General features: G+C 39.4%; 1 long non-coding RNA gene across 2 annotated transcripts in view; it reads right to left on the bottom strand.

Annotated features, from left to right (window-relative positions):
- LOC110743368 overlaps positions 1-25,441 on the bottom strand; it is an 84,718-nt gene that overhangs the window by 19,809 nt on the left and 39,468 nt on the right. The window contains exons 1-3 of one of the 2 annotated variants that reach the window (XR_002522334.2): positions 21,363-22,251; positions 20,617-20,858; positions 2,719-2,885 (exon numbers count right to left, since the gene is read on the bottom strand). This is a non-coding gene — a long non-coding RNA (uncharacterized LOC110743368). Of the gene's footprint in view, positions 1-2,718; positions 2,886-20,616; positions 20,859-21,362; positions 22,252-25,441 lie in introns of those variants that run through there. The other variant, XR_002522335.2, reaches the window with a different exon arrangement.

The following is a 25,441-nucleotide window of genomic DNA, read 5'->3' as shown; positions in this document are numbered from 1 at the left end:
GAAGTACAGTTTTCTCTCTTTGGCTTTCTTTGGTTATGAAGAGCTCCCCACCCTCTCTCTAGTATTCGTGATGCTGCTTCTGTCCCTCCATTTAATCCCACTGACGTTCACATCACACGCTAGCCTGGCATCATTTCTGTGAGTCTTAGAGATAAAAATGATACTGGAAAATTACTTAATAAAACCCACCCACTTTTCTAAATACAAGCAAAACAAACTGACAAACAAATAGAACAATTACATAGCAACCAAGGGGTGGAGGACGACTTCGAGACAAAGGGTAGGTACCAACAATATTTAATCTGCAGCATATACTTAGAAGAAAACACTAGAAACCTGCTTGTTAAATATCCCAGCAACAAGACACAAATGCTCTCTATCACTGGTACTATTCAAAACTGTATGGAAAGTCCTGCCAAAAACAGACAAGCTAAACATGAGTGATAGGATTACTGGAAACAACAACAAAAAAATTCGACCTAGAAAAGCCAAAAAAAAAATCAACTGACAAACCGAAAGGCACTTTAGCCAGCTCAAAATATAAAATAAAAGCAGGACAAAATCAGTAACATCAGCACTAGCCTACTTGAAAATATAACTTAAAATGTTCAATTACACTAGAAACACACATATCTAAATAGGTACACACCTAATTTAAAAAGCGTGAGTTCTGTATGAAGAAAAACATAAAATTGAATTTAAGAACATCAAAGAAGGTGCAAACAGGCCTATATCCTATGCCAGGTTAAGAAAGTTCCATATAATAGAAATGTTTATAATTCCTAAATTAATAAATTCTGTTCAATGTTTAAAGATTAGCATGTCTTCCAAGAAACACTACCATTCAAAGCTTCATCTGGAAGAGTGAATTTAAAAACATAGACAAAGGAATTTTTTTTTTTTTTTTTTTAGACAGAGTCTCGCACTGTCACCCAGGTTGGAGTGCAGTGGTGCCATCTCGGCTCACTGCAACCTCTACTCCCCAAGTTCAAGCAACTCTCCTGTCTCAGCTTCCCAAATAGCTGGGATTACAGGCACCTGCCACCACACCCAGCTAATTTTTTGTATCTTTAGTAGAGATGGGGTTTCACCACGCTGCTCAGGCTGGTCTCAAACTCCTGACCTCATGTCATCCACCCTCTTCGGCTTCCCAAAGTGCTGGGATTACAGGCATGAGCCACCGCACTCAGGCGACAAAGGAATTTTAAAAAGAACAAGACTGTGAGGTGAAGCTCAAGAACTAGCCCTTAACAACATAAAAACAGACCATAAAATTGTAATAATTCAGTTAATCTCCATTACTGTTGTAAGTGTGGATTGGGTACAAGAAAAGAAAAAATCAATCAGCGAAACAGAATAGGAAATACAGAAACTGACCCATGTGTATAACTCATGTGCAGAATGATAAAGGCAAATCATTCAAAATTGTAGGAAAAGGGTGGATGGGAAAATGCAATCGAAATAGAGTTTGAAAACCTAATTATCCATTTGTGGGGTAAAAATAACTTTACAGCTCACATGTCACATATTCCATATTGAGTAAAACCATAATATTATCGTAAAAAATAGAATAATTTTCAGACTATGGAAGGCCTTGTAGGCAATAACTGGGAAAAAAAACAATAAAGGGAAAGAGAGACAAGTTTGGCTACATAAAATGTGAACTTTTGTATAATAATAATAATAAAAGTAATATAAATAGAAGTCAAGAGACAGACTGGGAGGAACTCTTCCACTTAGAACACGTACAAAGGCAATACCACACACTGATGAAGAAAGGATGTAGACTGTGTTTGTCTGACTGTCTGACTGTGTGCCCAGCTCTGCCACCAACTGTGACCTTGGACAAGGTCATTGTCATAAATTTGTTCAATATAGCTGCTGCTTTGGCATCCATTCCTAAGTCAGACATTATATATATATATATATGTATGTATGTATGTATTTTTCTCCCCCAGACGGAGTTTTGCTCTTGTTGCCCAGGCTGGAGTAGGAGTACAATGGCGCGATCTTGGCTTACCGCAACCTCTACCTCCCAGATTCAGGTGATTCTCCTGCCTCAGCCTCCCGAGTAGCTGGGATTACAAGCGTGCACCACCACGCCTGGCTAATCGTTGGATTTTTTTTTTAAGTAGAGATGGAGTTTTACCATGTTGGTCAGGCTGGTCTTGAACTCCTGACCTCAGGGGATCCACCTACCCCAGCCTCTCAAAGTGCTGGGATTACAGGCGTCAGCCATCTTGCTCAGCCTTTAATATATTTTTGAAGCTCAGCCGCACCCCATCACCTTTGTCCTAGCTGAGCCTCCCCTCGCGTGTGAGTCGTCGTGATACAGCCTGCTTCTTCCTCATCTCATCGACCCACAAGCCAGCACACCCCACGGCTGCTGATGGTGGTGACGCCTCCTGGTCAGCACCAGAATCTATAACAAAGTTCCTGCCTTTGTGGTGGTTTCTTTACAGTCGCCCATCCACACCTGTGCAGGGAAGGCCTCGGGGAAAACACCCACGGACCCCAACAAAGCCCCAGCCCCCAAGTCCCCCCTCCCTCGGCCGCACCTTCTGCTTGAGGGTGTGTCCCTGACAGCCCTGACTGCTCCCTGCTCCTGCTGGCCCACAGGACATGCTGCCCTCCCGCCGCGGGGTCTGAGAGCAATAAGACTGCTCTGTTCTGTGTTTGGCTGTTCTGCCTCCACTGTGTCTCACCCGACCGACTCACCTCAACCTGGCTTCTCCCTCCGTCAAGACTCTCCTGGAGATCGGCTATCCCGGTAGGAGTAAACTGCACACAGGTCAGGCAAGAGCCACAGGGTGTCTGCCAGTATCAACCAGTTTCTTGTGGAAGGGAGACCGGGTCACAGGTTGGACATTTAGGCAGGAGGCCATCTGCCAGAATGAAGTCGTTAGTAAAAGGCACATTGTCAACATCCGTGACCAAATGCCCGGGAACCCCATCAGGGCAGGGCTAAAGTTTAGAGCCACTCTGCTGAGAGAGGCCTCCAGATGAAATTAGAAAGCTACACACACACACACACACACACGTACACACACACACCCTCCAGTCTTCCAGCTCTCTGTGCCTCAATTCCCTTATTTGTAAAATGGGAACAGATGTGCCGGCTCCCTGTACTGAAAGAATGAAATGCAGTCATGTATACAAAGTGCTTAGAGCAGTAGCAGGACTCAATTACCACTGGGTGTTATTATTATCATATACAACAAAAAACATCTAGAATATTTGACTATGTGAAAAAACTCCTAAAATTAGTTTTAGAAGTATAAACAATACAATTTACAAACGAACGAAAGATAAAGACAGGCAACTCACAAAAGAAACATGAATAGCCAATAAATAGAAATCAAAAAAACCACAATTCTCAACCACAATGATAACCAAATAAATGCAAATTAAAATATCAGTAAGATGCCAACCTGCGGGTATCAGGTGAGAAAATGTATGGGGTACCTATGGCGACGGATAGGACACCACCGTAGTCCGACAGCCTGTTGACAGGCAGTCATTCCTACCAGTGTTGGTGAATGTAAACCCATGCACTCTTTCAGGGCGTTAATTTGGTAGAATATTTTAAATGTAAACACTGTTTGATCTAACCGCGCCCATCCTTGGGTCTGCACTAGAGAAATACTCTAAAAGGTATTGTTCATCGCTGAGGAGGTGGGGCAGCCTCTAAATGCCCATCAATACTGTAAGATAAATAGTAGTGCATGGTTCAAAGCAACGAGGCGTATCTGTACATATTGCCAAGGAATTTTCAGTCATACTGTTGTTATTTTTTAAATTGAAGAACAATACATTAAAAACTGGTCCCGTATATATTTTAAAGCCCACAATAAAAAATACTATATAATATAGAATTTATACATATAAACATATATAGTATATAAAACATATTTTTAGAACATGTGTAAAATCATATGTATCACATGTAAATGAAGAGCAACAATGATCAATTCTGAGGGGCAGGCATATGGGTAGGGGATTGGAGGAGCAGAGGTTTATCAAGGTTGAACTTTGCTTGCTGTGAATTGACTAAATTATTTACAATAAGAATGCATTCACTTACTGATTGTGAAATGTTAAAATTTAAAAAAAGACCTGACATATAGGTAATATTCAGTAAATAATTGCTGTTATTGTAGATGTGAATGTAATTATTAATCTTGAAATTATGTATTAGTCTCTTGCTCTTTTTTTTTTTTTTTTGAGATGGAGTTTCGCTCTTGTTGCCCAGGTTAGAGTGCAATGGCGTGATCTTGGCTCACTGCAACCTCCGCCTCTCGAGTTCAAGCAATTCTCTTGCCTCAGCCTCCCAAGTAGCTGAGATTACAGGCACACACCACCACATCCAGCTAATTTTTGTATTTTTAGTAGAGACGGGGTTTCACCATGTTGGTCAGGCTGGTCTCGAACTCCTGATGTCATGTGATCCACCTGCCTTGGCCTCCCAAAATGCTGGGATTACAGGCAGGAACCACCACATCCGGCTGTCTCTTGCTCTTACGGCACCAAGAGTCTGCTTTTCTGAGAACCAGAATGCCACTGTACTGTTAGCTTTTAGCAGAAGTCTTCAAACCAGTTTCATAAAACCAAAGCAAAGAGGAAGCCTGCAGAGTTTCATGAAGTGACCAGAAACAGCTGCCTGGATTGATTCAAAATGAAAGAAAAGCTCGAGCTTCCACTGCAGCAATCTTCTACTGCACTGTACTTCGGTAGACCTAGCCCAAGCAGCACAGAGTTTGGCATTTGCAAAGGAGAGTATAGTTTCAGACATAAAGGGAAAGACGAGAATTAGCATTTTAAGGGTTGTGTCTTTTTTGCTTTATTTATTCATGCTTTATTTTCATCTTTTTAAATAAATCACATTGATATGCTATATCTGTGGAGCAGTCAGAAATGTAATTTATTTGAGAAAGGCAAAAATAAATTGCAGTTGGTTTTTAATTTTGATTGTTAAAAAGATGATACAGTTAATGCTGACTTAAAACCTCCGCAAACAAGCTCTGCAGAATTCAAATTATTTCTAGATAAAACGTTAAATTTTCTATAACAAGCTTATATCGCAGAAACATCAGTAGCTTTGGGTCTGCCTTGCAGCTTATGTCACAGAAGCCTATCTTTTTTTGGTGTGTCCTTCAGTAACTAGATATAAGGTCAACAGTCTCATGTATTATACTTAATGCGGTGGTTGTGTCCAATCCATCTCTTTATCACCTAATGATAATTCTTATTAATGTAAGTTATTTGGAATAGATGGAGTCAGGCCAGTCACAAAATCCCTCGACTCTACTTTTGAAATACACTCAACATCATAATGATGGAAAGTCATTATTTGGAAACTCCTAGGGTATCTTCAACTTGGAAGTTAACTTCTCTACGTAAATTAGGATTGTCCTTGGCAGATCGGTGAAGGACCTCACAAATGAAATGCATAATTAGTTTTACACTGACATAAATACATCTCCTTATGCCTGTATTTGTTCATTTTAAAAATGAGATTCGATTGGATGATCTAATCCTATCTTCCAGTTACAAAGGAGTGCATATACATATATATACTCTTCTATAGATATCATACCATATAAAATTAGAACAACTGTAAATTATTTGTAAAGAAGAAAATAAAATACAGGTCTAACTCTGATGAAATTCCAGGACAGATCGTCAAAGATGTGATCCATTAGTAATAGGCAAATAAAAATAAAATAATAGTAAACATAGTAATAGTGATTAGCAAGGGTTGCATGAGAAATTTTATCAAACAATAGTTTCCTTTTTAAGCAGAGCAATTGTACTAAGCAGTAAATATGACATGCCTTCAGGTTGTTATCAAGATATTTTTTATAAGAACATTGAAAAGCTTCAACAGCAAGGTCTTCTTGTGGCTTGAAGAATAAAAAGGATTGATTATTCGTTCATTATCAAGCTGAAGGAGGGTATCTGTTTTCTTCTGAAGTTTTTGTCCATGACCCTGACCCAGTGCACACTTTTTTTAGATCAATAACTTGAAGATATAGAGAGTATCGAGTTTACAAATCATTTAAATCAAAGAGGCATGGCTAACTGTATATCTGGTAGCAAAAATATGATTCCAAAAGTTTAATAGGCTGAAAACAAGATTAAAACAGCAAGATGGGAGCTGGGTGCGGTGGCACACCACTTTAGTTTCAGCTACTCTGGAGGCTGAGGCTGGAGGACAGCTTGAGGCCAGGAGTGGGAGATTGCAGTGACCTATGATTACGCCTGTGAATAGCCACAGCACCCAGCGTGGACAGCAAAGGGAGACCCTGTCTCTAACAAAAGAAAAGGAAAAAGCTGAGCAAGATGAAATGTAGAAAGGATAAAATAAATAGAAAACCCAAATTAGCGATATTCCCTGTGAGTAAGACATAGAAGTTCATTTGTTCACAACAAGCTCAGTATGAGCCAGTGGTGTGATTGGCTGTGTTTCTTCCTTCCGAAAAAGACTGCAGTTTAAACTAAACTATTAGCGTTCAATACACACACAAACACAGTGGCACTTGGTTAGTCTATGTCTAGAAATCCGTGTTTAGTTCTGGTTACCATATGTAAAAGATTTGGTTACCTTTTTGTTTCTGGTTACTATATTTAAAAGCAGATTACGGACATGCATAGACAAAAGGTAGTTTTAAATATGGTAATGATATTGGGAAGTGTGTAATAGGAAGCCAAATGTTTTTAGCCTAGAAATGTAAGGTGTATGCATTTGTGTTTGGGTGCACACTTTTAGAGAGGGTGACTGTTATGATGATTGGGCGAGGAAATAAAGAGATACAATTACTGTGCAAATATTTATAGGACTATATCTTAGAAAACACATTTGTCTTATTTTTATCTTTTTACTGTGCTTATATTTTTAATAGATGTTTAAAAACAAAATTAAAATTATTCTTCACAGCCACCATTTTTGGAAAGACAAAAGTGGCAAAAAGAAAGATACCAGCTCATGCAAACTAAATAAAACAAAAGTGTTCATGTTTCTCCACGTGTATTCATCTTTATGTATTCAGTGTCAAATATACCGGCAGGTAAATGGCAGATGTTACATATATACTGGCCAAATGAATGAATAATGAATGAATAATAAATAACTATGAAGAGAATGGCTTGTGAGATCCTGCCACTAGAAAGGTCCCAGGCAAGCCTGGAGGATGACCATCTATGAGGGACTTCAGAGAAAGAACTGCTGAAAGAAGCCGACGGGCCTAGATGACTTCTAAGATACCTTTAGACATAATACTATTTAAGAGAGCAAGTAATAGCTAATTTCTTCCCATAGTTCTGATTATTATTATACTTTAAGCATTAGAACTTGTTCAAAGAAGCTTGGAAAACAAGCTGTCTTATCTGTTAAGAGGAGAGTAAGTGATATAAAAATGTAAAGATTAAAATTTCTGATAAGTTAAAGCTTGGTAAAATATTTCCACATATGTAAATGATTATGCCAATTTTAATTTTGTTTCCAAAATTGGAATATCCTTCAGAATAGAAATAAAATATTTAATCTGAATAGTAATACGCTGGTCTCCTTTTGTCGTGAACTACTGAGTCCTTTCTACAGTTTTGGCCATACTCATGAAAATTAAATTACAACATTTTAAAATAGTATTTGTATATTCCATTTGGGATCCTAACTTACCTATGCAGCTTGAATACATTTTAAATTAAAATCAAGTTTGTTTTTTTCCTAGATAAGTGACTATTGCAAATAAGTAGCTCTTTCTATTTCACATTTGTTTATGTTTTTATTCTAAATATTTTAATACTATAATTTAAATATTCGATTGGTTTTATTTTTCTTAATATGATGAGACAATATTTTTATAAAGTACTTAAAGTAAACAAAATGTATTACAGTTATTGTTAGATAAAGGTGATAGACTTAGATAAACTAAGGCATGAACCATATCTGGGGTTCATGGATATTGAAATAATTTATTCTTTTAAAGCACATTATTAAGATGTTGCACACGTTTGGAAACACAAAACGAATAACTTTCGTTTCTATCAATAATAAAAATTACATAACCTGAGGAATCTTTAGAAGAGCATAGCAATGTAAAAAAAAAAAGAAGAAGAGGCTAAAATAACACACATATGTTTTAACAGTGTTTGTGTTTTGCTGGTGGGACTATGAATGATTTTTTCCCCATTTTCTACATTTTTACAATTAACAATATTTTAACAAGAAGTAAAAACAGCGTGTTACTTTCTTTGAAAAAAAGTTGTTAAATGTTAAGAGTAAAATAATGGCACTACACTATTTCAAAAGCAAAATATTAATTTCATGTTAAGTATAAAATTCTTATTAAGGCTGAGTCTCTTTGTGTCATACTAATAAAAAGTTCTCCAATTATATATCTTCAGTATACCTGGCAAGAGCAGCCCTCAACATTACGAGGAAATGAATCCCTTCATAGAGATAAATTCTCCAAATCAGGGAAGTCACTTGCTTAAGCAATAAAATATTTGGAAAATTAAACTTATTTATAAAGTCTGATTTTCTACTAAGTCATTTAGCTCCTTTCTTCTTTCTGGTTGTGGCTATTTTTCATCCTTCTCTTAATGATTCAGAGATATTCTTGTGACTGTTAAAGACTTCACAATGAAATATGCAGCACCTGTTAGGATGTAGCGGGTATTAGTGACTAGCAAAGCTTTGGTTGTGAGTTACAGTGTTTGTTCTTTATAGAATTTCTGTATTTTCCCCTGTAGCCTTCTTGTTAGATATTACTGCTGTTACTGTATCTTTCTTTCACCCCCTCTTCTTTCCTCACCTTCTAGTTTCTGGCTTTTAATAAATGTGCTATGGTATAAAAATAAGGTAATATTGCTTACAGCTATGTGTAATAACATTCAGTAATTTTCTAAACAACAAATATCTTCTATGGGCAGGAATATCATGAGGCCATTAAGTAGCTGTGAGATGGGAGCAGAGTGCACCTGCAAGTGTCTGAAGGAGGAGAGCAGAATGAGAACACACTCACAGAGTTCATGCAGCCCCTTGTTCCCTGATTTGTAGGCCAAGAAGTGGTTCATCTGGCTTATGTTTTAAATATTGCTATGATTGGTCTATGCGAAATAGATTTTAGAGAAATGAGAGTGGTAGAAGTGAAATCAGGATAGAAATGACAGAGGCTTGGACTAGGGTAGCAGTGGTGGATATGATGAGAAGCAGTATAATACAATTTATGTTTTGAAAATATTAATACATAAAACCTTGTCAACTTTTTAAGGAGCTGAATATGGGCAAATGGGTTATAGATATGGGTAATGGCAAGAGCCACTGACAAGTTTAAAGGTGACAAGATGTGCTAAAGGTTTAGGTACGGGCTAAAACACAGAAAGAAATAACAAAGGACACTTCCCAGGTTTTGGCCTGAGCAACGGCCTGAATGGTGATGCCACTTATTGAGAGGACCAGCAAGAAAAGCAAACTTGGCTGGGGAAGAACTAGAAAAGCAATCAAGCATTCAGATTTGACATGTTAAATGTGAGATGCCTGGCAGCCGTACAAGTGAGGAAACCGAGAGTTCAGATCTGACATGTTAAATGTGAGATGCAGCCGTACAAATGACGTGATGACAACATTCTGTAGTTCAAGTGAACATTCTGGCTAGAGATACCAATTTGGGAATTTTCACATTGGATACAGAATTAAAACCTATGCAATTAGATGTTATCAACCAGAGAGCAAGTAATGATAGAGAAAAACAAAGCATAAGAAAAAAAATAACTTGGGCAGTCCAATATTTAGATGTATAAAGGGGAGGAAGATCCATCGAAGCAGATGGAGAAGATGCTAATGGGATAGAGGGAAAAAGCGACCCCACGGTACGTGGTGTCCTAGAGGAAAAACAAATAAGGAAAAGCGGATGGACTTTGTAATATGCTGTTGAGAGACTGAGTCGTCACCAGTGCTTTGGGTTCCAGAATCTGAGTCTAGAGGATCACACGTAAGACTTAATATTTAACGTATGTAATGTTAGTTACATGCCTTTTCTACCTCCTCAATTTCTCCCAAGCCCACCCTTCTTTCAGTTTTCCTGCCTTTACAATAAATGGCCTTTATTAACCCATTCACTCATATTGAGTCCATTATAAAAACACAACAGTCCTAAACACTGAAATGTATTTCAAATCTACTCTCTTCTCTCTGTCTCTACTGCCAACCTCCTTGCGTAAACCATGTTTGTGTGTGTGTGTGTGTGTGTGGTTTTTTTTTTGAGAACTCTTGTAACCACTTTTTAACCAATTCCTCATCATCCCTTCTTTCCACTCTTGGTTTTTATAATCTAACACGTGGAGCTCTCAAGGTTTGCTGCCGTGTTAAACAAGAAGTAGTAGAGAAAAACAGAAAACAAAGCTGATTCTAAGGTTTTGGTCTGAGAACTCCATGAATGGCAATGCCATTTATTAAAACAGGGAGCTCTAACGAAGGTGAGTTTGATGAGGGATTGAGAGACATGATAATCAACTATCTTATTCTATCATTTCCACTTTTTTTTTTTTTTTTTTTTTTTTTTGAGACGCAGTCTCTCTCTGTCGCCTAGGCTGGAGCTCAGTGGCGCGATCTCGGCTCACTGCAAGCTCCTCCTCCCAGGTTCATGCCATTCTCCTGCCTCAGCCTCCTGAGTTGCTGGGACTACAGGTGCCTGCCACTATGACTGGCTAATTTTTTTGTACTTAAAGACAGGGTTTCACCGTGTTAGCCAGGATGGTCTGGATCTCCTGACCTCGTGATCCACCCTCCTCGGCCTCCCAAAGTGCTGGGATTACAGGTGTGAGCCACCGCGCCTGGCCTATCATTTCCATCCCTTTAAACTATTAGTTCTAAAAAATTCTATTCACAATAGCATAAAAAGAATAAAATATGAGGGATATTTTAACAAAAGTAGTGCAGAGCTTGCACACTGAAAACCATAAAACATCGCTATGAAAAATCAGAGAAGATCTAAGTGAATAGAGAGATAGTCCATGTTTATGGATTCAAAGACTGAGTGTTGTTAAGGTGGCAAATTCAGACCAAATTGATCTACAGATTCAACACAATCCCTATCAAGAATTCAACAGGCTTTTCTCATTTAAAATTTTTGTAGAAATTAACAAGCTGGTGCTAACAATTACATAAAAACACAAAGGAATCAAATTGGCGAAATAATTTTGAAAAATAAAAATGAATTTAGACGACTTATACTTCCTGAATTCAAAACTTCTATAAAGATACAATAATGAAGACAGTGTGGTGCTGACATAAGCATGGAAATATAGATCAATAGAGTCAGAAATCCAAAATAGCCCCTTCCGTATAAAATCAACTAATTTTTGACAAAGCTGTCAAGGTACTTCAGTAGGGAAAGGACAGTCTTCCAGAAATGTGTTGGAACCACTGGATAAATTCATACAAAAAGAGGAATTTAGGCTGGGCACAGTGGCTCATGCTTGTAATCCCAGCACTTTGAGAGGATTACTTGAGCCCAGCAGGTCAAGACCAGCCTGGGCAACATGGCAAGACCTCATCTCTATTAAAAGTACAAAACTTGGCTGGGCGCAGTGGGTCACGCCTGTAATCCCAGCACTTTCGGAGGCCGAGGTGGGCGGATCACGAGGTCAGGAGTTCTAGACCAGCCTGACCAACAAGATGAAACCCCGTCCCTACTAAAAATACAAAAATTAGTTGGGCATAGTGGCAGGCACCTGTCATCCCAGCTACTTAGGAGACTGAGGAAGGAGAATTGCTTGAACCCGGGAGATCAGAGGTTGCAGTGAGCCGAGATCGCACCAGTGCACTCCAACCTGCGTGACAGAGCAAGACTCCATCCCCCCACCCAAAAAACATTAGCCAGATGTGGTGGCCTGCTACTTGCAAGGCTGAGGTGGGAGAAGTGCTTGAGCCCAGACGGCAGAGGATGCAGCAAGACAAGATTCTGCCACTGCACACTAGTCTGGGAGACAGAGCAAGACCCTGTCTCAAAAAAAAAAAAAAAATAGAGAGAAAGTTAGACACTTTACTCATATAATACACAAAAACTAACTCTAGATAGATCATAGACCTAAATGTTAGAGTTAATATTACAAAACATCCAGAAACAAAAATAGAAGTAATTTTTGTGAACTTGTGTTAGAGAAGAGTTCTTAGACATGACACTGAAAGCTCAATTCATGAGTAAACAAGAAAAGACAAATTGTTCTTCATCAAAATTAAAAACTGTATCATCCAGAATATACCATTAAGAAATGAAAAGACAAGCTACACACTGGAAAACATATTTACAAATCATATATTTGACAAAGGACTTATACCCAGACTATATAAAAGACTCCTACAGCTCTATTAGAAGACAACTCAATTAGAAACTGAGCATAATATTTGAATAGATATTCCCTTAAAAAGATACATCAATGGTTAATAAACATATGAAAATATTCTCTGTGTCATTAATTAATCAGGGAAATTCAAATTAAAACACACATGAGAAACTACTTCACCATCAGTAAAATGGTAATATCCAAAAAAAAGAAAAGATAATAATAATATGCCCCTTACCATATGAATCAGCAATTCTAGTCAGAGGAATCTACTCAAGAGAAATAACACACATAGCCACACAAGGACTTGTATGTAAGTGTTAATACCAGTAAGAAAAGGCAAATCTTATAGGGGCAAAAAGTCGATTAAATTAGTGGTTGCCTAGGGCTGGTGAAAGAGTGTGGATTAATAAAAATGGACACAAGAGATCTTTTGGGAGTGAAAGAAATATTTTAAAACTGAATTGCATTAATAGTAGCATAAGTCTATCAGTTTATACACTTACTGATTTGTACACTAAATCTCAGAGAATTTTGTGGTGTGAAATTATAACTGAATAGTATTGTTAAAAAATATAACATTCTTCCGGGTGCAGTGGCTCATACCTGTAATCCCAGCACTTTAGGAGGCCGAGGCAGGCGGATCAGGAGGTCAGGAGATAGAGACCATCCTGGCTAACACGGTGAAACCCCATCTCTACTAAAAATGCAAAAAATTAGCCAGGCGTGGTGGCAGCCGCCTGTAGTCCCAGCTACTCGGGAGGCTGAGACAGGAGAATGGTGTGAACCCGGGAGGTGGAGGTTGCAGTGAGCCGAGATCACGTCACTGCACTCCAACCTGGGCAACAGAACGAGACTCTGTCTCAAAAAAAATAAAAAATAAAAAATATAGCATTCTTTCTGCCCAAATAAAATCAATTAATCCTTGATAAAGGAGAAAGGCAATTCAACAGAGAGAAAAAATAGTCTTTTCAACAAATGGTGCTGGAATAATTGGATATGCATATGCAAATATAAAAAATAAATATACTGAACTTACACTTTTTACCAAAACTGAGTCAAAACAGATCTTCAACCTAGATATAAAACAAAATATTATAACACTTCTGGAATAAAAAAAGAGGAGAAAAATTAATGTGACTCTGAGCTTAGCAATGGATTTTTAGATATAACACCAAAAGACATAATCAATGAAAGAATAAAAATGATGTCAGTTTTATTAAAATTTAAAACTCCTCCACAAAAGACACTATGAAGAGAATGAAAAGACAAGCCACAGAATAGGAGAAAATATTTGCAAAACAGATATTTGATAGAGGACTTATATTCAAAATCTACAAAGAACTCTAAGAAACTCTGAAAACTCAACAGTAAGAAAGCAACACGATTCAAAAGCGGGCAAAAGAACTGGAAAAGGACCAGGCTGTCAAAGACACAGAGATAGCAAAGAAGCGTATGAAAGACGCCCAGTGTCGTGTGTCCTCAGGGAAATGTGATTGAGAACAGCACGCTGACACCATTATACACTCATTAGAATGGTTAAAGTCAAAGAAACTCACATTACCAAATTCTTATGAGGATACAGATCAACAGAAACTCTCATTTTTGGTGGGGATGAAAAATGGTATAGCCGCTTTAGAAGACAACTTGGCAAACTCTTACAAAACTAAACATAATCTTACCATACAATCCAGTAATCTCATCCATATTTGATTTGAAAATTATGTCTACACAAAAACATGTGTGAATGTTTAAGCAGCTTTACATATAATTGCCAAAATTGAAAGTAACCAAGAAGTCCTTCTACAGGTGAATACATGAGCTAGTAGATCCATATAATGGAATATTATTCAGTGGTTACAGAAAAAGTGCAATCAAGCCATAAAGACAAGGAGGAAACTGAAATGCATGTTGGTAAGTGAAAAAAGCCAGTGTGAAAGGCTACATATGATATGATCCAATTACATGACTTGTAAAAGGAGAACCTGCCATCTATGAAAACACAAAGCCTGACTGCTAGGAAGGCAAGTCAGAGGGGATCAAGCACAGGGGCTTGGGGAGATGGTGAAACCGTCCTATGTGATGCTGTAATGGTGGATGCATGACATTACGCATCTCTTAAAACTAGTCAAACTTTATAGCATCAAGAGTGAGCCTTAATGTACACACAATTTAAAAAAATAGGAGGCTGGGAATCCCAGAAAGATATGCAGAATATGACAAAGGAATGTAACTGTATCATAACTATATCAAATTAGCTCAGTGAATAGGGTCAGGAGAAAGGGCTGACCTAAATAACTTTAGACTTGAATAAAGTTTATAAAAATTAAAGAACAGGAACTGCACGTAAGCACTGTACTGGAGTTGGCAAAGTTGTCTCCCATCGGAATACAGCTTCACGATTCTTAGTCCTCCCCTTACTTCTCTGTAAATTATCAGTCTAACTGTAAGAGCCGGGCTTCTCTCACCCACCATCATTTATGTAGCTGTTCAGTGATGTGACACCATTATACAACTATTTGAATGGCTGAAACAGAAGCAACTCACATGACCAATGCGTATGAGGATACAGAGCGAAAGGAGCTCTCATTCATTTTTGGTGGGAACAAAAAGATACAGCCACTTTAGGGTTTGGCAAACTCATTCAAAGCTAAACCACGAATAGGTATATAAATGAAGGTGGGTTGGAAAAGCCAGGTTATGTTTTGGTTAGAATTTACAGATAAGTAAGAGAAGGAGGCTAGAATGATGCCTTCATTAGCATATTTGAATTGGAGACATCAGTACAAACTCACGTTTAGCTTAATATAGATACAGATGCCCACCTACAGAAATATTTATAGATATATGTATATACATGGGTTAGGATACACACAGCTAATTCTTTGCTCTATCAGCTGAGAGACCTAAAAGAAATGGCACCCTCGTATCAATGAACACACCTAGATCTTGCATTGACTGCATCCTCCGATAAAACAAACCAAGTCTTCCTGTGGAGAGGGCTGATACTAACACCGAGGCCAGGTGTACACAGGATGAGCCTGGAGCATCAAGTAGTCACAGAAAGCAGGGCATGCACCGTCCTCCCCACAGAAAACCTTACATCATGAGGGTGTGTCAAAGGGGCACAAAGCCAACTGAAAGAGCTCCCAACGGCCAAAGCTGGAACAATTTGAGCCACAAAATAAGTCATGTTGGATTATAATCCAAACTATAAAAGAAATATCCATGGCCGGGTGCAGTGGCTCATGCCTGTAATCCCACCACTTCGGAAGGTGGAGGTGGGTGGATCACAAAGTCAGGAGATCAAGACCATCCTGGCCAACATGGTGAAACCCCGTCTCTCCTAAAACTTCAAAAATTAGCTGGGCATGGCAGTGCGTGCCTGTAATCCCAGCTACTCAGGAGGCTACTGACATAAAGAAATGATTGAATAAATTAATAAATGGGAGAGTTGAATCAAATCCACTGCCGAATCATTTCTAATAAGTTATGCCACTGTTTTGCCTTTAAGGAAGCTCCTCTGACCTTAAGGGAGTGGAGCATAACTCCTATCCCTAAGTGTGAGCTACACATACAGATTCCCTTCCAAGGGGCAGATTCTGGAAAAGTGCAGGGCGAGGCGCGGAAGGAGCAACTTTACAGTGGAGAAAACACTAACTCAGCCAGGCGATTCAAGTCAAAGTCAGAACCAACAGTCACAAATCACGTTGATGGTGCTTGCCCACAATACGATGCCATGAAAATGGCACCTTAGCTTTGTGATTTTCCTCTACAAAAGACACAAACCCAGCCTAATGATGAGAAAAAAAGTCAGAAAATTTCCAACAAAGGGCAAGCTACAAAATAGGACTTCTCAAAATTGTTGGGGTCGTCAAAAACATAGAAAGTCTGAGAAACTATGACAGCCAAGAGGAGCTTGAGGAGTCATGGCCACTAAATGTAATATGGTGTCCCATAGGATTCAGGAACCTAAAACTGATGTTAGGTAAAAACTAAGGAAGTTTTTAGTTTAGTCCGCGGTGGCTCACTCCTGTAATCCCAGCACTGTGGGAGGCTAAGGCGGGTGGATCACCTGAGGTCAGGAGTTCGGGACCAGCCTGGCCAACATGGTGAAATCCCGTCTCTACTAAAAATATGAAAATTAGCAGGGTGTGGTGGTGCACGCCTGTAATCCCAGCTACTCAGGAGCCTGGGGCAGGAGAATCGCTTGAACCTGGGAGGCAGAGTTTGCAGTGAGCCAAGAGAGTGCCACTGCACTCCAGCCTGGGGAACTGAGTGAGACTAACTTCAAAAAAGAAAAAAAAACCTTAAAAAAAAAAAAACTAAGGAAGTCTGAATAAGCTATGGGCTTCAATTCATAAGAATTTTATAATATTCGTTCATTAATTATGCAAATGTACCATGCTAATATAAGCTGTTAATGATAGTGGGAACTGGCTTGGGTGTACGGGAACTATGTATACTATCTTCTTAGTTTTTTTAACGAAACTAAAACTGTTCTAAAAACTAAAGTCAGTCGATGTTTCTATCAGTCCTCCCTACTCTCCAGGCATATCTTTGTTTCTCTTCCTCGCGGTGCTCGTGAGGATTTGTTCCTTGGCCCAGAACACTGTTTATCTTGCTGTGGATCAATGGACGCCTAATAATCCACATCATCGTGGCGATCTCACCATCAGCTCCCACCTCACCTGCTCCTCTTTGCAGAGCCTTTTTGTCCCTTTCCATCTAGTCCATTGCACTCTCACCACTCCCTCGAGTTCTTCTTCACAGGACAAGCTGTATTTGTATGATCTAAGTGTTATTGATTAAAGTCTATCACCTCCAGAGACTATAAGCTCCATGAAAGCAAGGACTACGTTTGCTCCCAATTTCCATTCTGAGAGTAACATTCAATATTTGATCATTTTAATGAATGAATACACGACAGAAAAAACGAATCTTGACCTCTCAAAGATGATTTACTTATTTTTACTTCCTTCTTGGCAGCATGTAAGATTACATATATTCTAAATTATTGATAGTTAACTTCTATCTAACCCATGTGGTATTCTAAAATATGTTTTAACTATTCAGATACGGCTGAATATTTGTATCAGGATAATATAGGCATACATATCCAGTGGTTAAACCTCCATGAATGTACAATATTTTAGTCCCTATTTTACATAGTCATTAAATGCTTTATTGAAGCGAGTAGAGTCTGAGAACTAAAGCGAAATCCTTTGAAACTAAAACCATAAAAAAAATAAAGAGGCTGTACAAGCAACATAATGGTCAGTCATTTGCTACTTAACAAATGAGAAACAAACAAAATCCAAATCAATATAAACACTATATACCTCTCTGTTGACAATGACAACAGGTGCTATCAACATAGAAGATGATATTAATTAGAAAGTACTTTAGTCAGCATTACAGTCAGATAATAACAAGAACATTTCACTCTGCAATTTATAGGACCTGGTAGCAGTCGGCTGTTAAAGAAAGGTAACAATAATCAAACTGGGCTAAGTATTTCCTATGTGAAAGTATCATGAAATTTATGAAGTCTGCGTAAGAAAGATAAGGGAATTCTCTTTTGAAAGAACAAGATAGTTCAAACCTCAACATTCCCTATGGTTAAAATTGAGCTAATTTAAATAAATAGACCATGACATGGAACTTTGATTTTAAGCATTCCTGCTTTAGCTATTCAACTCTCAAACTAGCATTCTTTAAACTGTCTAACACTGTGAACTAGTTTTAATGCCTTCAGGTTTGTCTCCTGTTATTATGAGCACATTATATGGAGTAAACGAAGAAGAATATTATTGGGCTTAATAGTAAATGTAATATGGAAAATACTGCAATGAGCGCCTAAGCAAGGTTATAACCATTGTTAAACAAAAGAAAGATTGTATGTCTCAGCTACTGAAAGACATTCTAAGTTATTTGTGTGCAATATACTGTTGTTTGACAGAACTAACACCTAAATGTGAATGATGGTTTGCTTTCGCTAATATTAGAGCATGAATCTAGGTTTAATCCAGTCCAGTCAAACCTGGACTGTGCCTCACTTTTTCTTTATAGATTTGACAATGGGTCTTCATTTTAAAATCACTTACAACCAGGAAGAGAAAAAAAAAATAATCTCTTCACTGGTCTGTTTGGCAAATGACAGTTTGCTTGAGATTTTCTTGTGAGCTCAAAGAGGAGGAAATAATGTCACGCTGCAGGAATTTCTAATGATTAATGTTATTACCATGAGCACCAAAGGAAGTGATGGTAATTTGCCAATTGTGCTGTCTGGTTTTCCGGTATTAGCACATCACTATTTGCTCTCCAGAGTAAGGATTTCTCACAAATAAGGAAAAGGGATGAAGAGATATGTATCGCTCTTTTTTTCTGAGAATGCCGTGCATCCAGGTTGAGCACACCTTAGCGAGATTTTAGCCCATGCATGTGCGTCTCTCCCGCCCTTGCCTGTTTCCGCCTCTAGACCAGCCTCTCTCAGCTGTGGAGCTCGACTCCACGTCATTACGGAGACAGTCTTCCTGGGGTGCTCTGCTCCTACCTGCTCCCTTTTGGACTAAATAACGTGCGTTCTCTTCCGTTACAGAGTCAGTTCCTTCCACAAAATTACCATCTTGCTGTCATCAGTATGGCTGCCAGCAAACCATGCCAAGGGCTTCTGGCGTGCTTACAGCTAAACTTTGCTAAATATTTGAGGAGGAAGATGGGAACTTTGAAGCTCTTGATGCCACACTCAGCATGGAACAATTTTGGCAAAACAACTATTTGAAATATGCTTACTCTTCAATTTAGGGACAGCTCTGATGATTTATGAGTTCAGTGAGTTGAATTCAAAGATAGAAAAGAGCATGTTTCTCCTAGACAATTATGGAGAAAAGGAGCTTTAGCTGTTCCTTATTCTTCTTGTCAGTTAAGTCCTATTTGAACGGTTCTTGCCTCATGTGATAGGAATGTCTAAAAATGCCAAAGAAGCCATCCATTTATTTCCAGAATTAGCAAAAACCACAAACTTCGCTGCTGAAAAGTGGGCTCCCACAGGAACTCATACAATTCTGTGGTGGGCCATTGACTTTAAATGGCCCCAAATACTTTCTTAAAACTCTCTGATGTGATCTATCTTTGTAGTAACCCTCTACACAAAGTGCTGGAACAGTGAGAAATAGAAATATATATGCTTCATAATGATGTGCTAGTTTAAAATGAGTGCTTTGCACATGGCATTGGGTGTTCCCAGGCCCTCTCTTGCTTGGGCATAAAGCCAGTCTGAAAAGTGAATGTATAAATCATTCAGCTAGATATGTCAGCTTTTAGCATTATACGCTTCAGCTTAGAGTCCTAAAATATATCACACAGTTTTCAGAGTTTTGTAACTTATTATTGGAGCAATAGAGAAAAGATTTTGATAGTAGAATCAGTGTGTCTACGTGCATAGTATGGGGCAAACGTGGATATCTAATGAGTTAATTCAAAAATCATAAGCAAAGGCACTATTCTTGCTTCTTAGCAATAAAGTGTTCCTATTGTCATCAATGATAATACAACTTTAGTCTAAAGCAAGGATGGAATCAAGGAATTTTATTTATAGTACTGTAACCTGTTAATTTGATGGGCAAAGACTGGCAAACTCAGGAATGAAAAGAATGTGCTTTTCTTTCCCTTTCCTCTCCTCTCCTCTCCTCTCCTCCCATCCCCTCCCCTCCCCTCTCCTCCCCCTCCTCTCCTCTCCTCTCCTCTCTTCTCCTCTCCTCTCTTCCCCTCCCCTCCCCTTCCCTCTCCTCTCCTCACCTCCCCTCCCCTTCTTTGCCCTCCCCTCCCCTTATTTCCCTTCCTTCTCTTCTTCCTCCCTTTCTTCCTTTATCCCTCTGTCCTTCCCACTCTCTTCTCTTCCTCCCTTTCTTCCTTTATCCCTCTGTCCTTCCCACTCTCTTCTCTTCCTCCCTTCCTTCCTTCTGTATAAAGTAAGACAGAGGTAATACACTCAGTAGATTCGGTATACTGATAGCACATAACACTGACAAATCAGGTTGAGGTGTAAGACTTCTTTGGTGACCAGAGGCAAGCTCTGCAGTAGAATCTACAAGTGAAATGTCTAGAATTGTATTATTAAACCATAAAACATGCATCCCTCCCACACTAAAGCTATTTTTTCTTACCACTTAGATGTAAATCATCTGAAAAAAAGGTACGGATTTTGAGTAAGAATATTAGTATGTGAATTCGTGTTGCTACTTCTCTAAGAACCTCCTAGCATACCTGTCTGGAAGCCCCTGTCAACAGACAGAGCTGGTCGTCCCCACTTCACAAGAGCTCCTGCCGTTTAGAGTATTTCTTCAGAGGAAGTTACATTCAACAATTCTGCTGCTTATGGTTTCCTTTTTCTGTAAATTTACTAGGCAAGTAATCTCTGTCTGACTTGCAAATTCAATGCTTGACTCTCGGATGACTACTGCTGTCGTGTAGATGTGGATCCTCCTTTGCAAGGTTTTTTTTTTAGGCTGGAATTCAAATGTATTATTGAACCTCTAGAATCAACTAATATTTCTTTTCGATGGGACTATATCTGACATGCCTGCCTGAGTAATTTGTTTTCTATAATTATGGATTACCAAAGGGTAGAATCAAAATATTTCTGAAGTTCTTATAGAGTATAAATGTCTAGAATTCAAAACTTTTTTGTTAAGTGAAAAGACAGATTGTCTCATTCAAAAGGTACACATTTACTTTAATGAATGTTGACAAAGATTCTGTCTTTGAACTTTAGCCAGGCTTCTCTGAGCCCATTCTTACCCTGGCCTTGACCTTGGTCTAGAAAGACGTGTTTTTAGTGGCCTCAAAACACTAAGTTAGTTTCTTACAGTCTGAGGCTGCACCCCCAGCGCTGCTTAGGTGCCTGCCTGAGGACACTCAAGGCTGCCCAAAGTCTACTCTTTGCTCCAGCCAACCCCTGGAGCGAGGGCTCCCATCTCCTCCTAGCCTCTGTGGGAGGGTAAGGGTCTCACCTTGACAAGCTCCAGTTAACAGAACAATCTGAATTTCACACGGACCAATCCCCGATTTCCTGCTTTTTGTAATTTTCCACTTCTCTGAGCGGACTGATCCCCCGTCACCCCTGCTCTCTTCTCTCGCTCTTGCTTTAAAATGCCCAGTCTCCTCTGCACAAATAAAACTTGAGTTCAGTTCACGCTGGACCTTTTTCCTACTACAGTGGTACATTACGGATTAAAACCTGTCCTTCCTGCTTTACCTAAGGGCAGGCTTTGTTTCTCTTTGGACCTTGTGCATGGTGTATCTTTCTTCTCTGCTCTCAGTGCGTCAGAAGTAAAATTAAGGGATTGAACCAATGGTTAGAACATCTCCAAAATTCTTACTCACTCTGGGTATGGTCTGCTATTTTTACATTAAAAAAAAATTAACTTTTATTTTAGACACAGGGAATACATGTGCAGATTTGTTGCATGAGTGTATTACACCCAGGTGGTGAGCACAGTACCCAGTAGGCGGTTTTCCAGCCCTTGCCTGCTCTCTCCCTAACCCTCTAGCAGTCTGCAGTGCCTCCATTTTTCCCATGTTTATGTTCATGTATGGTTAAGGTTTAGTTCCCACTGGTAAGTGAGAACGTGATGTATTTGGTTTTCTGTTTCTGCATTAATTCAATTAGGATTATGGACTCCAGATGCATCCATGTTGCTGTGAAGGACATAATTTTGCTTTTTACGGCTGCATAGTATTCCATAGTGCATGTCCCACCTCGTCTTTAACCAGTCCACCACTGCTGGGCTCCTTAGGTTGATTTCATGTCTTTGCTATTGTGAATAGTGCTGCAATGAACATACACGTGCATGTGTCTTTTTGGGACAGTAGTCTATTTTCCTTTGGGTATACACACAGTAATGGGATTGCTGGGAGAAATGGTAATTCTGTTTTAAGTTTTTTGAGAAATCTGCAAACTGCTTTCCACAATGGCTGAGCTAATTTACATTCCCACCGACAGTGTATAAGCGTCCCCTTTTCTCCGTAGCCTGAGCAGCATCGGTTATTTTTTCACCTTTTAATAATAGCCATTCCGACTGGCATGATACGGCATCTCACCGAGGTTTTGATTTGCATTTCTCTGATGATAATGATGTTGAGCGTTTTTTCATATGCTTGTTGCCCACGTGTATGGCTTCCTTCGAGAAATGCCTGTTCATGTCCTTTGCCCATTTTTAATGGGGTCGTGTGCCCTTTGCTTGTTGATTTGAGTTTCTTATAGATTCTGGATATTAGACCTTTGTCGGATGCATAGTTTGCGAATATCTTGTCATTCCCAGGCGAATCATATTATACGGACCGCAGGTCTGTTAGCCTGAGCTGCAGTTTGAGATAATCACCAGTAGGTGGCAGTGCAGGTCACACGGTGGCCTATTCTGCACCAAGCTGCTTTCCCATAGGGGTACGCCCTTGAGTAGAGAGGCCTCGGGCACCAGTCTGGACAAGCACCCTTTTGTTAACACAGAGGAAATAAGTCAATCAAATCAACACCGGTAAAGAAAAGTATGGTTAGAAATACCAAACGGCAGTGTTAAAAGAAAAACGTCCTAGAGTACTGTTTTCTTTTCTTCTCTCATTATTTTTGAGTTTACGTTGCTGCTGCATTTTATGAACTGTTTTTGCATTGCAGCCTCAGGTTCCAGGCTTAGTGGAGTCCTGTAGTAGCCACCCAAGATTTCACTGGTCTTCAGAAACTTGGAAATAATCTCTCACAAATTGTCATAAAACCACTGAATTTATGGTTCTTATAGAGGAGAGGTTGGCTAAAGACAACGTAAATGTAGATTTTCTGTCTCATCACAGAGGTTCAGCAATCAGTCGCCCTGTCCTCAGTAGTTCCTCAATAGTGCCCTCCCAGGTCCCCACTCACCTGCCTCTGGGGTGCATCCCCCACTCCCTCCCCACTTCCCTGGGGTCTGAACAATAAAGGGAAAGGCAATTTGGCCTCTTGCCTTTCAAGGTGGATACTGCCACTCCAGTTTAGTGAAAAATCTTTCCCTGAAATGGTCAGGTTGATAAAAGATAGGCAATGGTTCAGGAATATTTGTTATTTCCGTTAGTGAGCTTTATGACCGTGTCCAACATTCTGAAACAATGGGAGCTGATGATACAGTTCCCTAAGGTTCTTTTTATAAATTTAGCTCTAAGGTCTTTATTTATCTGTGGCTTCTGTACTTCTCTGAGCCTGTGGTAGTGCACACCTCTCAAGCAAGGGCTGCTCAATTAAGAACACCCTAGGAGGCTTGCACCTGAAGGTTTGGCTTTATGCTAGACGCCGTATCTGCACTAAAGGAGCTTGTCTTACTAAAGGGGCTCAATCCCATTCTTTTCCATTTTAACAAAGTTTAACTTAACTTAAACATAAAATATTTGAAATAATTCTATAGTGACTGTCCCACAGCAAGAGAGGAAATGTATCCACATTAAGAGTTCTATGGAAATTTCATAAAGTGAATAGTTTTAAAATGAAAAGACAGAAATCACCAGCATACATTATATGTTCCAGTGTTATGAATTAAGTCTTAAAGAAATTAAGTTCTTAAATGTTCCTGTTATAATGACACATGCTGAACTCTGTGTGTGTGTGTGTGTGTGTGTGTGTGTGTGTGTGTGTGTCTGTGGGGCCTCCAATACCCTCATGTTTTCAGTTTATATTTTACAGTATTCCCATTTTTCAGCTGAAGAATCTTAAGGAGATGTTTTACATAGTTTGCCCAAGGACATCCAGTGAGTAGTTTGGTCACGCCAGAAAAATTGCAACAAAAGCTGGGTTTCTGCATTGCATCAACCTGAACCATGCTTTCTTGGAACTCTAACTCAGTATTACAATACTTTTGCTCTAATACCTTGCAGGAGAGAAAAAATACAATCTGATATTATACATACACCTTGGAATCCTTTAAAGTAAATGAAATATTTATGATTCGACTTGGGTTCAAATGAAGGAAGTGTCTTGTGAGCAGCTGGCATATCCGTTACAGTAAACCAACTGATGACTCAAGATGGCCAATGATGATAAAGCAGAGAGTCAGTTGGATTTTCACTGGGGCTGGCAGCAAGACCTGCCTGATGTTGAAAAAGGTAGGCACAACAGGTGGAAGAATGGGAGAGTGGCTCTTGCTTTTGGTCTGAACACTCCCATTGGCTGCAGCACTGAGTTCTTCCATAAAACCATCTGCTCACCTTTCCTCTTGGCTGGAAAGGCTTATACCAAAAGATTACAGGCTTAATGAGGAAGAAGTGTTAAGAATTAGAAAGACTGAGCAGTAGGTTTCATCTGGTAAAGAAGACGGGAAAGAGGCTGGGCACACTGGTTCGCACCTAGAATCTCAGCACTTTGGGCGGCCAGGGTAGGAGGGTCCCCTGAGGCCAGGAGTTCAAGACCAGCCTGGATAACATAGAAAGATCCTCATCTCTACAAAAAATCAAAAATTAGCTGGATGTGGTGGCATGTACCTCTATTCCCAGCTACTTGAGAGGCTGAGGCAGGAGGATCACTTGATCCCAGAAGTTTGAGGCTACGGTGAGCCCTGAGTGCACTACTGCACTCCAGCCTGGGTGGCAGACCGAGACCCTGCAAAGAAAAAAACAAAAAAGAAAAGAAAAAGAAAGATATTTACTCTTGCAAAGACTATGGGAATAAAGCCTATTTTTAAAGATGTGTGTGTGTTTATTTTATCTTAAACAAAGCTCTCTTTCTACAGAGCTATTCAAAAACACTATATTACCTACATGTAAGGTTTCTGAATTGTTCTTGAGAAAGGTGAGCTTAGGCTGGGAATTGTGACTCACGACCATAATCCCAGAACTTTGGGAAGCCCAGGTGAGAGGAGTGCTTGAGGCCAGGAGTTCAAGGCCAGCCTGGACAATACAGTGAGATCCCATCTCTACAAAAAAAATGTAAAAAATTAGCTGAGCATGGTGGCACACACCTGTGGTCCCAGGTACACGAGAGGTTGAGGCAAGAGGATAACTTGAGTCCAAGAGTTCACAGGTGCAGTGAACTATGATCATGCCATTGCCCTCCAGTCTGAGGGACAGAGCAAGA

Source organism: Papio anubis, chromosome 3 (genome assembly GCF_008728515.1).
Source record: "Papio anubis isolate 15944 chromosome 3, Panubis1.0, whole genome shotgun sequence".
In the NCBI taxonomy this organism is placed as follows: domain Eukaryota; kingdom Metazoa; phylum Chordata; class Mammalia; order Primates; family Cercopithecidae; genus Papio; species Papio anubis.
This window is presented reverse-complemented; position numbering and strand designations above follow the sequence as displayed.